At 37.8% G+C, this 14,733-nt stretch overlaps 1 pseudogene; it reads right to left on the reverse strand.

Annotated features, from left to right (window-relative positions):
* Nucleotides 1-4,672: 4,672 nt before the first annotated feature.
* LOC139044313 (olfactory receptor 5AN6-like) lies at nucleotides 4,673-5,636 on the reverse strand (annotated as a pseudogene).
* Between the last annotated feature and the right edge of the window lie 9,097 nt (nucleotides 5,637-14,733).

Consider the following 14,733-nt stretch of genomic DNA (forward strand, 5'->3'; position numbering starts at 1 on the left):
AAGGAATACTTCCTATTGCATTTTGGAATTGAAAGTATTACTCTGACACCAAAGCCAGATAAACACACAAGAAAAGAAAACAAGAACAGCACACAGGAAAAGAAAACTACAGACCAATATCCATCTTGAAAAAGATGCAAAAATTCTCAACAAAATATTAGGAAACCAAATTCAACAACACAGTAAAAGGATTATACACCACGAACAAGTGGGATTTATCCTAGGAAAGGAAGAAAGTTCAATGAACAAATCAATAAATGTGATACACCACATTAGTAGAATGAAAGGTGAAAAACATGATCATCTCAATAGATGCAGAAAAAGCATTTGACAAAGTACAATATCCTTTCATGATTAAAACCCTGCAAAATTGGATCTAGAGGGAATGTTCCTCAACATAACAAAGAACATATAAAACAAACCCAGAGGTAATATTATAGTCAACGGTGAAAAACAAAGCTTTCCCTCTAACATTAGGAACAAGACAAGGGTTCTCACTCTCACCACTCTTATTCAATATAGCAACTGAAAATCTTAGCTAGAGCAAAAAGGCTAGATAAAGAAATATAAGACATACAAATGGGGAAATAAGAAATAAAATTAGCATTACTTGCAGATGTTATGAGCTTGTAGACAGAAAATCCTAAAGATTCAACCAAAACTGTGTTGAAAGTAATAAATGAATTTGATAAAGTTCCAGAACAAAAAGTCAACATTCAGAAATCAGTTGTGATCCATGAGCATGAAATATCATTTCATTTCTTTCTGTCTTCAGTTTCTTTCAACAATCCCTAACTGTTTTCAGTGTGCAGGTCTTTCATGTCCTTGGTGAAATTTATTTCTAGGCATTTTGTTGTTTTTATTGTGATTATAAATGGGATTTTATTTTTGATTGCTCTTTCTGCTGGTTCATTGTTAGTATATAGAAAAACAACTGGAGCTGGCCCTGTGGCTGTGTGGTTAAGTTTACGTGCTCTGCTTCAGCGGCCCAGGGTTTCTCCGGTTTGGATCCTGGATGCATACGTGGCAACACTCGTCAGACCATGCTGAGGCGGTGTCCCACATAGCACAACCAAAAGGACCTACACTTAGAATATACAACTATACACTGTGGACTTTAGGGACAAGAAGAAGAAGAGAAGATTGGCAACAGATGTTAGCTCAGGTGTCAATCTTTAAAAAAATAAATAAATGAAATGGGTATGATCTTTGCCTTTAAAAAAAAAAACAACTGATTTTTGTATATTGACTTTGTACCCTGAAACTTTATTGTATTCGCTTATTATTTCTGATAGTTTTTTGATGGATTCTTTATGGCTTTCTAAATATAAAATCATGTCAACTGCAGATAGTGACAGTTTTACTCCTTCTCTTCCAATTTTGTTACTTTTTATTTCTTTTTATTGCTTAATTTCTCTGCTTAGAACTTCCAGTACTGTGTTGAATAAGAGTGATGAGAGGGCCATACTTAGACAAAGATGTTTTGATATTAGTTAAATCCCCTGGAATTCAGCAAATTATTATTTTTCATTCAATGCTTTATTATTAATTTCTAGAGTGTGCTGGGCTTTATAGAAATTGTCTCATTAGATTCTAAATGTTTCTATTTCTCTCATTTTACAAGTGAAAAGCACAAGTTAACTGAGTTAAAGACCACATCATTAAGAAATTGCAGAACTAGAACTCAACATCATCCACCCCTCACTCCATAGTAATATTGACATTTTAGATTAGAGATTATTCTTTTCACTGAAGGTGAGAGAATTTGGGTAGGGAGAAAGAGAACCCCAGGAAAAGCCCTAAGTGGAGGGTGTGGAAGTGAGGGAGAGGAAAGAGATAAAGAAGAGAAGAGAGCATAAACCTCATAAAATGTATGAGGACCACAAATCTTACTCCACATAGGTTTTACTGGAAGAATCACTTGGATATTGAGATAACACGGAATCCACTCTTTTCTATAAATCTTGCCCTCTTACCTTGACCGACATCCCCCAGGATAACAGAGCTCTTGCCAAACTTGAAATTGCTCATTTGTTTTCAAAAGATCTATTCAGGTGGGCCCTACTGCACTCCAAGATTGGTGCTTTAGGCCATGAAATTGGCTGTCCATTCACAGCCAAAGAAATACCCACAACTGGATGGGTATTTCTTAAATGTGTTATTAGGGCAGAGGTGAAAAGAGAAAAGACAATGAGGGAGAAAACACTCCAGGTGCTTATTCTCTTGGGTCATGGTTGTCATGGAATTTTGCTCCATCTAATTTCATGCCCCACTTTGCCATGTCCCTTCTGATTCAATTCCCCACTTCCTCCTGGTCCTATTATGGTCTTGTGATTATAGCATTTCTTTTAACAACCTTGGAGGCATTTGACATGGAAAGGACCTGGACATCTTCTAGTCTAATACCATCATCATTTTCAAGGTGAGGAGCTAGAAGCCAGAGGAGCTAAGAGATTTGCCAAAGATGACACAGCTAACTGAGAATACTGCTTGATAACAATAAATTAGATATGTGGACATTTCCCTGTTTACAAAGCCTTCCATTTTAGATATATATTTTTTCTCACTCCGTGACCTGAGCTAATTATCACAGCAGCCCTATGAGACAGATATTGCATGGTTTCCTAGGCATAAGTGAGGATATTGAAGTAATAAGGAATACAGTAAAACTAATTCTTGACAGCGCCACAGATCATCATGGTTAATACCATGGACATTAGTATCAGCTAATCTGGTTTGAATTCCAGCTTTCCATTTCCTGGTTGTGTGACCTTGAGCAAGTTAATCTCTTCAAGCTCCATTAATATCACCCATAAAATGGGCTTATAGTATCAGCTACTTTATAGAGTAGTTCTTCGTAGAATCAATTAGATAATCCTTATAAAGCACTGAGAGTGTGAAGTACGTGGCATGCCTTCTATTAAAAGTAGGTTTAATTCATGTGTTCTGAATTGGAGTTCTTTACAACATATTATGCTGCATTACTAATCCTTCATTAAAAATATCTGCTCAAGATGATTCCCACAAAATTTTGGTTTTGTTTTTTGGGTTTTGTTTTTCCCTTTTTTTTTAAGATGGAGCTCATCTACCCTGCCATTACTAGGGAAACACCTGATTTAGGAAGTTCTCATTCATGATTTGATCTGCTTCTGCTAATCCTACTTCTAGAGAGAAAAGGATGGATGGGATAAGGAGTTAATTATTCAGTTTAACACTTGCTAATTGGTCAGTAGCTATATAGTCACTCTGATAACTGTAAAAAATTAATATTTTAAAAGGAACAGATTCTTAAGATAGTTTTAAAGCTATAACATCAAATGTACAGAAATTTGGCACCATGGACAAGTAGCAGTAGAAATGTTTCTGGTTAGTAAGAACCATTTTGTTCCATACATGACACTTTGTGAGCTTCAAGAAGAATTGTTGCTACCCTGGGAAGAATGTGGCAGACCTCAATATGACCAAAGGTTTTATCTGTAAATGGGTCTAATTTATCCCCTGCCAACTGAACATGGTAAGAGAAAAAAATCAAACCTATGCAATGTAACTATGTAAAGTGTAAAATATTGTGTAAATAGTAACATAATATATGCAAAGCTCAGTCCACAACTCATGCATGAGAAAACATCTCTTTTCAAAATTTTCTTTAAATTATACCAGCTGGACCCTGAGTCTCCATGGTACCCCACCTCTGATTGCTCTGCTGCTCTCTGGTCAACTTAAGGCCTTGAAATTCCATGCGCTTAGATCTCTGAGATTCAGACTCTGCCTTCCTAGACATACCATGACAGCCTTCATTTCTGAGTCTGGCATGGTCTCTGGGAGGCTACCACAGAACATGCTTCAGGCCACGTATGCCCGGAAATTGATGACTTTGACTTCTTTCTAGCCTGTGAGAATCTCCCCAACTCTTGACCTTAAAATTGCCCCTTCTTTCTACCATTCCTTTCTCCCATCTGTTTTTCACAATTCAATTCACAAGGAGTTTCAAGGAATAAGATAGAAGGAACAATGTTATTTGGGAATAAAGCCAGAACACTATTTTTTTCTCTTTTCCTTTAGTTTCCTCTCCTGCTTTCTCCTCCTTCCCCTCCCCTTCCCTCTGTACCCATTTTTTCTGCTCTCTCTCTCTCTCTGTTTTTCTCCCTCTTTCCAATTTTCTGATTCTGTGCCATCTCTCTCACACTAGATTTCTCTCACTCTCTTTGGAATTAATAAGATAAAGTATTCACTTTTAAATTATTTTTAACATTCACATATGCAATTTTATACATTCTTTTTAAAAATTTTATTGAAGTACAAATAAATTCTCAACAATTGAAAATATATAAAAGAAAAAATCAATGAGGAAAGAACTGTCTGTGTGGCTTTCTAGATTCTTATCATTTCTCTACATGAAATATATATCAGAACTTCTATGCTCAAAGTGTAGGGTTTTATCGACCTGGGTCTAATCATGGATACACGCTTTATAAACTGAATTCAATGGTGGTGACACTGCCTCAAATAGATCACTTGATGGTGACAGCTAAACATAATGGCACCAGGAATCAAGGAGCCAGGTTTTCATTCCATCTCTCTACCTAGCTATTCTTGTGACCTACAAAGGGTCACACGTCTTCTTACTCTTGTGTTCCTCATAGGGGAAATAACAGCTGCAAAAATATTGTTCTCACTGAGGTAAATGTATTAGCCTCTTTACCACCCTCTTCAGGGCCTCTTTGAAAGCCCTTTTCCTCAAACTATAGATAAGAGGATTTAACATGGGTATAAAGATAACATAGAACACTAACAGCACATTGTCCTGCTTGTTGGAGTGGCTAGAGCTGGGAAGTAGGCACACAGAGAGGCTTGTGCCATAGAAGATTGTCACAACTACCAGGTGAGAGGCACAGGTATTGCAAGCTTTGGCACTACCTTTGACAGAAGATATTTTCAGAATGGAAGGTGAAATGAAAACATAGGATAAGCTGATAACTAAGAAAGAACTGAACCCAACAAAAATACATACGAGAAAAAGAATGGTATGGCTGATGAAGGGATTAGAACAAGACAAGAAAATAATTTGGATTAGGTCAAGGAAGAAATTTGAACTGATATTGGGCCCATGGTAACAGAGATGAAACCAAGTGCCATAGTAATAGCGATGACAGCAAGGAAACCACTCCCATAGGCCCCAGCAACCATCTTCTGACAGAGGCTGGGAGCCATGATGGCTGAGTACTGCAGAGGCCTACCAATAGCAACATATCTGTCATAGGCCATGGCAGCCAAGAGGCAGCATTCAGTCAGACAAATCTAGGACTCAACAAAATACTGGGTGGCACAGGAAATGAGCAAAATCATTTTTTGTATCTTTTAAGAAGTCCGAAAGCATCCTTGGGCTGGTGGAAGAAGAAGAACAGATGTCTGTAAAGGACAGGAAACTGAGAAAAATGTACGTGGGTGTGTGCAGATGGGAGTCCATCCTGATTAGGATGATGAGACCCAGTTTCCAAATTAGGATCACAAGGTAGATCCCTAGGAAGAGTGGAGAGAGGATAAGCTTCACCTTTTTTCATCGAAGAGTCCCAGGAGAACAAACACGACTGCAGAGGTTGATTTCTATCTCCTTCCATGGACCTGGTTGGTACCATCTGCAGGGAAAAAGATGGGAGAAGGAAATTATTTCATTTTCAAAAGACAAAAAGAAATACTCTTAATTTCTTTCCACTCTGCAGCTGGCTACATATATATCTTAATCATCAACTTTGAGTTAATCAGTGTCTTCCATTTATAATTACCAAGCTCAACTTAAAAAATTCTCTTGCGTAAATACTGTAATTCTCTTTGGGGACAAAGACAATAAATGGACATCATTAGTACATTATCTTCTAAAATGCCTTAATTTCATATTTTCCCAATCCATAGTTTACGAACGTATGAGGATTGGAAACAAAGTAATTAAGGAAAATACTCTCATCTCTTTATATGGTAAAAGAGAAAGAGTCTGATCAGTCATGGCTCTGAAATTAATTAAGTGCTTGAAAAAGCCCCTGAATGATGCTGGACCATAGTTAAATGAGGATGGTGAAGTAGGTGCTCTTTAAAATCCCCTTGGGAACTAATACTCAATTAATTTGTAATCAGGGAGGGTGGAAAGTTCTGTAACTGCCTTTCTGCTTTCACAGAGCCAAGAGAGATATAAGAAAAATATAATGAAATGGTAGAAAGAGTCACACGCCAAGACACAGCTTAGAAATGGATGTGACTTACCCAACTTAATGACACTAAGAAGGCTCCTGAGGAGCTAGAAAAGATCAAGTTGTAAGAGCCATTATCCACCCATCCTTGCAGGTACAGATTTTTATTTCCTCTAATCAGAGATACTTATGAATTAAACTGTCTAAGACAGTGATTCTTGATCTTCTTTGGTCAGTGATACTTTCAAAAGTCTATTGGAAACTCTGGACCCTCTACCCAGCAGACTGCAACCTCTTATCACTTTTGCATATGGTTTTATTGGATTCTCAATCACCCTTGGTTCTATTCATTGTTCTTATGTTCAAGACTTCTCCTACAAAGTAGAGTGACTTGAATCATGAAAAGGTTACGATGCTTAGGCAATGGACACAGGGATGGGAAACTTAGGCAGGGTTTCTGGAAGTTCTTTCTCCTTTTGTTCTTTGGAGCCAGTCCAGGGAAGGAAAGCACTAGGCCTTCAGGCCAAATGCTAAATAACCAAAGAATATTTTTCATCAGGCACGGTAAGCCTTCTTCAAGATGTTATAGCTGTCATCTTTCCAGATGGTCACAGAACATCTCCCATCAAAAACACATTTGTATTCAGATAATCTCAAAATAGAAAGCAAACCATGGGAAGCCATGAAAAGTAGAAAACAGATGTCAAATGTAGCCTGGCAGTCATGTATATGGGTAATAGTAGAAGTCATGGAGATTTCCCTGGAAAAGGGCTGTGTCTTTAATGGAATAAACTTTGTCTATGAGCTGCAATCATTGGTCAGCATTAGGCATCCCGAACTTCTTCCTACTTCCTAAACATTTCCCATTCTCCTTGTTCCAAAGATGAATGAAAAGAGAAAATCCTTATAGAAGCATAAGGTATAGCCTGATAAATAAGGTAAAAGGGTTCCTTTCCCAAAATATGGATGCAGCTAGGAATTCCTTGCTCTCTAGAGACACTTAGACTACTGAGGCAGATAGACCATGAGCAGAGGGAGAAGGGAGATCAGGTTAAAAGGCAGATAGGAATATCAGAGAGAATTAGAGGAATGCAAGGGCTCATAATTTCAGCAGGAAGTCCTCCCATGAGGCCCCAGGAGTACCTCACCAGAGGATTACCCCACCACATCCACAGGAATGCCCAAAACTCCAGTGCCAAACCCACACTTCTCTCCACTCTGCAACTGGCTCCTTGTGCACATTCCTGAATCTGGCAAACAGACTGCTCTCAGAAAAACAGAACTGGCCTTTGTACAAGGGAGAAACTGCAAACATGAGCTAGAGCACCACCTTCTGGAACAGAAAAGAGGTTTCCAGTAGCCAGCCTAGTGAGTGGTAACAACCAAAGACACAATAACTTAAGAATTCAGCCACAAGAGGGAACAAGAAAAGTGAACCAGGAGTACCCAAAGAAAGGCAGAGCAAACTCTAGATCCCTTACTCACAAAACTCACAAAACTTAACTTGCAATGAACTAAAGATTTAAACATAAGACCTAAAACCATAAAATAGAAGAAAAAATAGAGGAAAACTCCTTGACATTGATCTTGCAATGATTTTTTCTGTATGACACCAAAAGCACAAGAAACACATGCAAAAATCAACAAGTGGGACTAGATCAAACTAAAAAGCTTCTACAGAGCAAAAGAAACAATCAAAAAATTTAAATGCGGCCAACAGAATGGAAGAAAATATTTGCAATCCATATATCAGATAAGGGCTTATTATATTCTATATTTAAAGAACTCCTACAACTTAATAACAAATAATCTGATTAAAAATGACATTGAAAATAAATAGACATTCTTTCTATAGAAGACATTCAACTGCCAAAAGGAACATAAAAGATGGTTGATATCACTAATCATCAGAGAAATGAAAATGAAAACCATGAGATATGACGTCACACCTGTTAGAATGGTCGTCATCAAGAAGACAAGAGAGAACAAGTGTTGGCGAGAATGTGGAGATAAGGGAACTCTCATATGTTGCCTTGGGAATGTAAACTGGTCCAGCCACTAAGGAAAAAAGTATGGAGATTCCTCAAAAAATTAAGAATATAACTATCATATGATCCAGTAATTCTACTTCTGGGTATATATCCAAAGGAAATGAAAAAAGGATATCAAAAAGATCTCTTCATTCTCATGTTTATTGCAACATTATTCACAATAGCCATGATATAGAAACAACCTAAGTGTCTGTCAATGCATTAATAGATAAAGAAGATGTCACACACAAACACACACAGTGGAATATTACTCAGACAAGAGAAAGAAGGAAATTCTGCCATTTGCAGCAACATGGATGGACAGTGAGGGCATTACACTAAGTGAGATAAGTCAGACAGAGTAAGACAGAACTATATGATAGTAACATGTGGATTCTAAAAATGCCGAACTTGTAAAAACAAATGGAATGGAAGTTACTAGAGACTGGGGGCTAAGGGAATTGGAGATATGTTGTTTAATGGTACAAACTTTTAACTCTCAGATAAATCCTAGAGATCTAATGCACAGTATAGTGATTACAGACAGCAATATTCTATCTTAAACTTCAAAGTTCCTAAGAAACTAGATATTTTATTTATTTATTGAGGTGACATTGGTTTATAACGTTATATAAATTTCAGAGGTACATCAGTATATTTCAAAATCTGTATAGGCTAGATCTTAATTGTCCCCACCACAAAATAATAAATATAATTATGTGATATGATAGAGGTGTTAGCTAATGCTAGAGTGGTAAGTGCACTGCAATATGTAAATGTATCAACACATCAAACACCTTAAACTTACACAATGTCATATGTCAATATTATCTCAATAAAAATAAATTTTAAAAACAGAATTATTAAGGAAGACTCTTTTACTTTTTCTCTTTCTCTCAAACTAAAGCTGAGGGAGGTGTGCTTATCACTGTCTCATTTTGTGCATAGTTTTTTCTTTTTTCTAATAGTTTGCCTTCTGAGAATGTCACTCCTGGAGAGTCCCTGTTTTCAGTGGCATTGAGGGGAAAGGGTGTTGTCTCTAAGTCAATCTCACACATTGTCTTTTTCTCCTAACTCTTATATATTTGCTCATTAAAACCCATAATGAGGCTACCAGAGATTAGCAGATCCTCTGGGGAAAATACTGGCCCCAGCTCACTACCTCTGAGGTTTGTGCTTTTTCTTCTCATTTCTGAATCTTTATAAGTTTATTTGCTTTCTCACTGACTCAGCCTTTAAAAAATTCTTTTAAATTTTATCTGGCATTACTAGTTTCCTTGAATATATAGTCCACAGTACTAACAGTAACGTCTTTACAAATAATATTTCTGTGAAAGAGTTGAATACTGCAGCTTACTCCTGGCCATTTTTTTTCTAAAACGCAAAGCTACTTGATTTGCTTCATTTTTTTCTGCTTCTAATATGATTGAATTTGCCAGAAGATCAAGTATATTTTTAGGTAGCTAATATTTATTGAGTATGTACTATGTTCCAGGTGCTATTCTGAATACTTCTACGTTTTATCTTATTTTAGTTTTCAACTAAAATTTATGAGATATGTGCACTTGTTATTGCCATTTTACAAATGAGAAGACCTTGGGTCAGAGCAGCAAAGAACTTAAAGGACACACAACCCATGAAAGGCCAAACTGGGATTCAAATCCAGGCAGTCTAACTCCAGAGCCACGTTTTAAATATCTGCACTAAAACTGCACACTAAAATATGTTAATTGCTGCATTAATCTTGTTTCTAAACACTGGAGAGTGTAAAGGACTATACTTGGTGCGTTGGATGATGTAAACGATCCAATACGGAGCTTATAGCCCAGGAAGAGAGATAAGAAATGTACCCATAGAGACATAGCACAAAACGAGAGATGATGTGTGGCATGGGAAAGACAGAGATAAATCCTTGTAGGTGATCACTGACAGGATGTGGGCAAGAGATTAGAGATTGGGGAATGCCCCCGCATAGTCATTGCAAGAATTTCTCACAAAAGATCTCTAGAATGACAGACACCATTTCAGATGCATTATTATAAAAATGGACAGGGCAATGAAAATGTAATTGAGCATGCTTTCAATAACATGATCACCACATCTTTTCACATAGATGCACTTTCAGGAAATGAACAGAAAGGCTGTAATGGTGACTGCTTGCCAAGTCAGTGAGATAAACTGAAGGAGAATTTACCTTCTTTCAGGAAGAAGAAATAAGGGGATATTAAAATGTTTTGCAATACGTGCTGGTATAACTGCCAGAAAGGGAAATCTCAGGTTTAGATGGTGAACACTGCAAAGCTTGTACCCACAGATGTCTAAGATAAAATTACCGAGGCCAATTGTACCACACACAGAGAACTATGTCAGACTAGTGATGCTATTCTTTATCCCAGAGCACCTTTTAATTGCCACATTGCTTTTCTCAACCAGCCCAGATTCTATCATTTCTAATTAAACCTTACTTTTAGTTTCCTCTTCTTTATTAAGGACTCCTAAGCTTTCTACCTTTTGTTTTGGATAAAGTTTATCTTGGGATAAAGCTTACGTGGATTCTCTTCCTTCAATTTTTCTCAAGTCATTTCTGACATCAGATAGTCCCCCTCCACATACTGACCTCCATTTTACTCTGCTTAGTAAATTAAAAAAAAAACAAAGGAAATGGAAGGAGACTATTAAAAAGTGGCCCATTTGACAAGCTCTGCTTCTTTAAGATATTTCATCAATAATCCTTCCTAATATTTAGTTAGCTGACTTTGGAAAAGTTCACCATATTTGTAGAGCAGGAAACAAAATCTGAAGAGCTTTGTTTATCAGGAACAATATGGGCAGGATCACTGTCAGAAAACCAAGCATTGCATTTATTCTCAACTGGTGGTCCCTCACTTCCTCAAGAACTGACCTGTTCATCAAAGTTGAACTGAGTCCACTCAGTTAGGGAGACTTCTGTAGAATGCTCAAATTTGACTTGTTAGTGGAACAAATCAGGAAGTATAGGCCTCTCAATAATCACCCACACCTTTTCTTCTGGCTCTTTGTTTTCTCCTTTTAAATATGAACAATAGTCTCAGAGGGGTTCCAGCTCCCCATTTTATGCCAAAGTGTATTGACACAGCCTATAAATTTAGATCATCCCTCTACAGATTTGTCTGTTCAGGCTAAATGAGCCACCATAGAAGAAGACTCCTTATAAAAATTAGACTTGAAGTACAATGATATTGAGTCGTTTGCAAACCTTTGAGATTCTTCCTGGGTCCTAGGCCTTCATATTCCTTAGAGCAGAGTCCCTAATTACTTACGTAAGAGTGCTGTAAAGATTTACTCTTCTTTTTATTGTGTGTGGTGTACCCAGGTATTCAGAAAGAGCCCACACATATTTCAACTTCCAGGTTCTGTGAGTATCCTGCTCCATCACTACTCTGAGATGAGCGCATGGTCTTTTGTTAGTAAGGTTTGACTCACTCAGCCTCCCTCAAGAATGATCCAGCTGTGGGGGAAGAGGACCTTAAAAGCTTATGAGGTTTCTCTCACATCTAAGAGAGGACTTGGGAACACAGCTTGCAATAAAAAAGGAGCAATTAAAATCATGCAAGCTGTAAATAACCTCCCTCCTGGGTGATAGAGGGGAGACCAACTCTGTTAATGGGTTCCTTTTTTAGGCTCCGAGATCTTGCTTCAGGGTGTTCAAATTTTGAGACATGTTTATGTCAAGGAACCCTCCATTCACCCTGGAAGAATCATGGAGTTCATTTAGAGATCACTTCCATCCTACGCCCAAAGCATAGGAACAATCATCAGAGACCTCTGTCTGGGAAACATGCCAGGAAGTAGTGAACCTCCAGCAATGCTGAGTCAGACTCTCTGTGGTATAGGGAATCTCAGCTCTCTACTTTCTTGTTTTGGACCTTTTTTTTGTTTTTACTTTTAGATGGGACTTCTTGGGAGGGTTATATTCAGAAAGACCTTCCAGAGATTTGGAGTATGGAAGTAGAAACATAAATGATTCTCTTCTTCTCTCCCATGGCTTTGACTGCTTGTTTTAAAGGAAGAAGTGAGTAGAAGAGTGAGAATGAGAGAAGAAGAAAATTATTTTATGGAGAATGGCAGAGACAGGGAGGAAAAGAGGGATAATGGGGTAAAGTATGTATAATATTTCACCTAACATTTCCTTCCCCACATCTCTGATCATTCCTTTTTCTCAAGTTCGTAAGTTATTAGGTTCTCAAGCTTCAGAGAAGGGATGTGGCAGCGAAAAGAAATCAAAGCAGAGATGATGTGGCCAAAAACATAAGTAAGTCTCAGAATGGCTTAGAGACAGCACAACTATCAAATAAGTTTAGAGACACCAAAAACAGAGGGACCCTAACCAAAAGATTGTTAGGGCCTGAGTTGGCAGGCCAAAACTTAAGAAAATGTGGTCATGGGAGTCCAGGGAGATAGCAACTGGGCACTGAGGGCTTACACTCTACAGAATTTTCTGTGCCGTAGTCAAAGATGGGAGCAACAGAACAATTCCCATTTAACCAAGACTCGCTGTGAGCGGCAGAATCATCAGATCTTACAAGTCTTTAGGATGAGGATAAATGGAATTCAGTAGCAATTCATTTGTGATTTGACAGCTGAGGATCTGTTGAGGTAACATATTTCACAAGATGCTGCTATGGAGGGAAGTCAAGGACCCGATTCCCCTGTTGCTGTGGTATTATTCAGCCCTCTAGAACTTAGACACAAATGTAGAGAAAAGAAGAAACGATCCTTTAATTGACTAAGCTTTTTTCACAGAGGAGAAATAAGAAGAATGCAAAGTAGGAATAGTATGATGGAAACATAATGAAAATTGTATTTCTTGAATTCCTGATTTTGTAGATTGATTTTCAAAACCTGTCACATGCATCATAAGTATTATTTTCCTTCATGTGTATTATAATAGATCAATTCATTATATCCTAATGTATTTAACCTTTTTCTTCATGTAGCATATGGGTTATTTCCAAGTTGTCAATGAATATTTTTGAATATATCTACTCTGAAGCATTTCTACCATCCGAGTCCCTCCAAAATGGTTCCCAATGACCCTAGCTTCCTGGTATTCATAGGCTTGTGTATAACCCTACAATATTTAATAGGGCTATCCCATGTAACCAAGAATATTGGCCTCCTGTCATAAGCCAGCTCCAACTCGACAGCTATGTGAGAGATTTACTTTGGAAGTGGACCTGTCAGCCTTGATCTAGCTTCAAAGGACTTCAGCTTTGACCAACTACTTGAATGGAACCACATGAGGCTCCCTAAGCCAGAATTACACAGCCAGGTTGCCCCTGAATTCCTGACCCACAGAAAATATATGAGGTAATAAATGAATATTTTTGTTTGAAACCACAAAGTTTTGTAGTAATTTGTTGTGCATCAATAGATAACTAATATACTACAGGAAGAGACCAGTTACTCAAGGAGAGTCACATTTTTGTGATTCTTGGTATAAATTATAACATTTTTTTCAGAATTAGGAATCTTTCATGTTTAATGACAAAAGAAAAGAACTGAAACTGGTTAAAACAATCAAGTGAATCTATTAGCTCATAAAATTGAAGTCGTCAGAGAAAATTTGATCCTGTGGCTCAAACAATATTATAAATAAATGTCCAATTTCTTCCACAATATCTTCTTTAACTGAGTGTTTTAATTTTGGAGTTTTAGTTTTTTGAATACCCTAATGCTCCCTGCATCACCTTTGTGTCCTCTGAATTCTTTTCCTTTTATTACTCTTTGTTTATTTTAGAGCCTCTGTGTGGTTGTTCTTTGCTGTCCTTTCCCATTGCAAAGTGAGGCACTAAAAAGCAACATTTCAAGCATGGTTTTTCTGGCCAGATATTGTCCTCTGGTGGGGTTTCTGCTGGGCAATCTGGGGAGGACTTCACAATTGCTTTGATGGGCCCCAGCTTTAAACATCAGGAGATATATATTTTATCTTGGGCGGGTCTTTCTCCAGAAAGGAATTCTCCGGTCTCCTGCCAAAGAGAAATCATCCCAGCTGGGAGTGTTCTGAGAGTTGAATGAGTGAATGCAGTAGGTGTGTGGTGGAAGGAGGGGCTCAAGCAGGGAGAATCTCCTTTTTCACTGTGCGTTTATTATCTTAATTCCTCTGTTTTTAGCATCCCCCCTTAGATATGTGTGATGACTCTAAGCCCATACTTCTTGGTTCAATTCTCCAGAGAATAAACCTTCAGTCTTCTGTTAGAGCAAGGGAAGGATTAGGAGGGAGGGACAGGAGTTTCTTGGATGCAAAAGCGGGGGAAGGCCTTGTCTAGTAGTCTAATTGTTCTTAGCAGATTTTTTTCAACCAAATATCCAGTTTTAAGCCCCACTCACTGTGCAGGTCCGTAATGCCTTCAATTACTGATCCTTATTGAGGTCTTACAAGGGGAAACAACTTGCTGCTTCTTGTTTTTTGCTCTCCACTCTACCCAGGACCCATGGCTTCCTGATTTCTAGAATCTGAGTTGGTTATTCTTCATAAATCT

Source organism: Equus asinus, unplaced genomic scaffold (assembly GCF_041296235.1).
Source record: "Equus asinus isolate D_3611 breed Donkey unplaced genomic scaffold, EquAss-T2T_v2 contig_800, whole genome shotgun sequence".
NCBI lineage: Eukaryota > Metazoa > Chordata > Mammalia > Perissodactyla > Equidae > Equus > Equus asinus.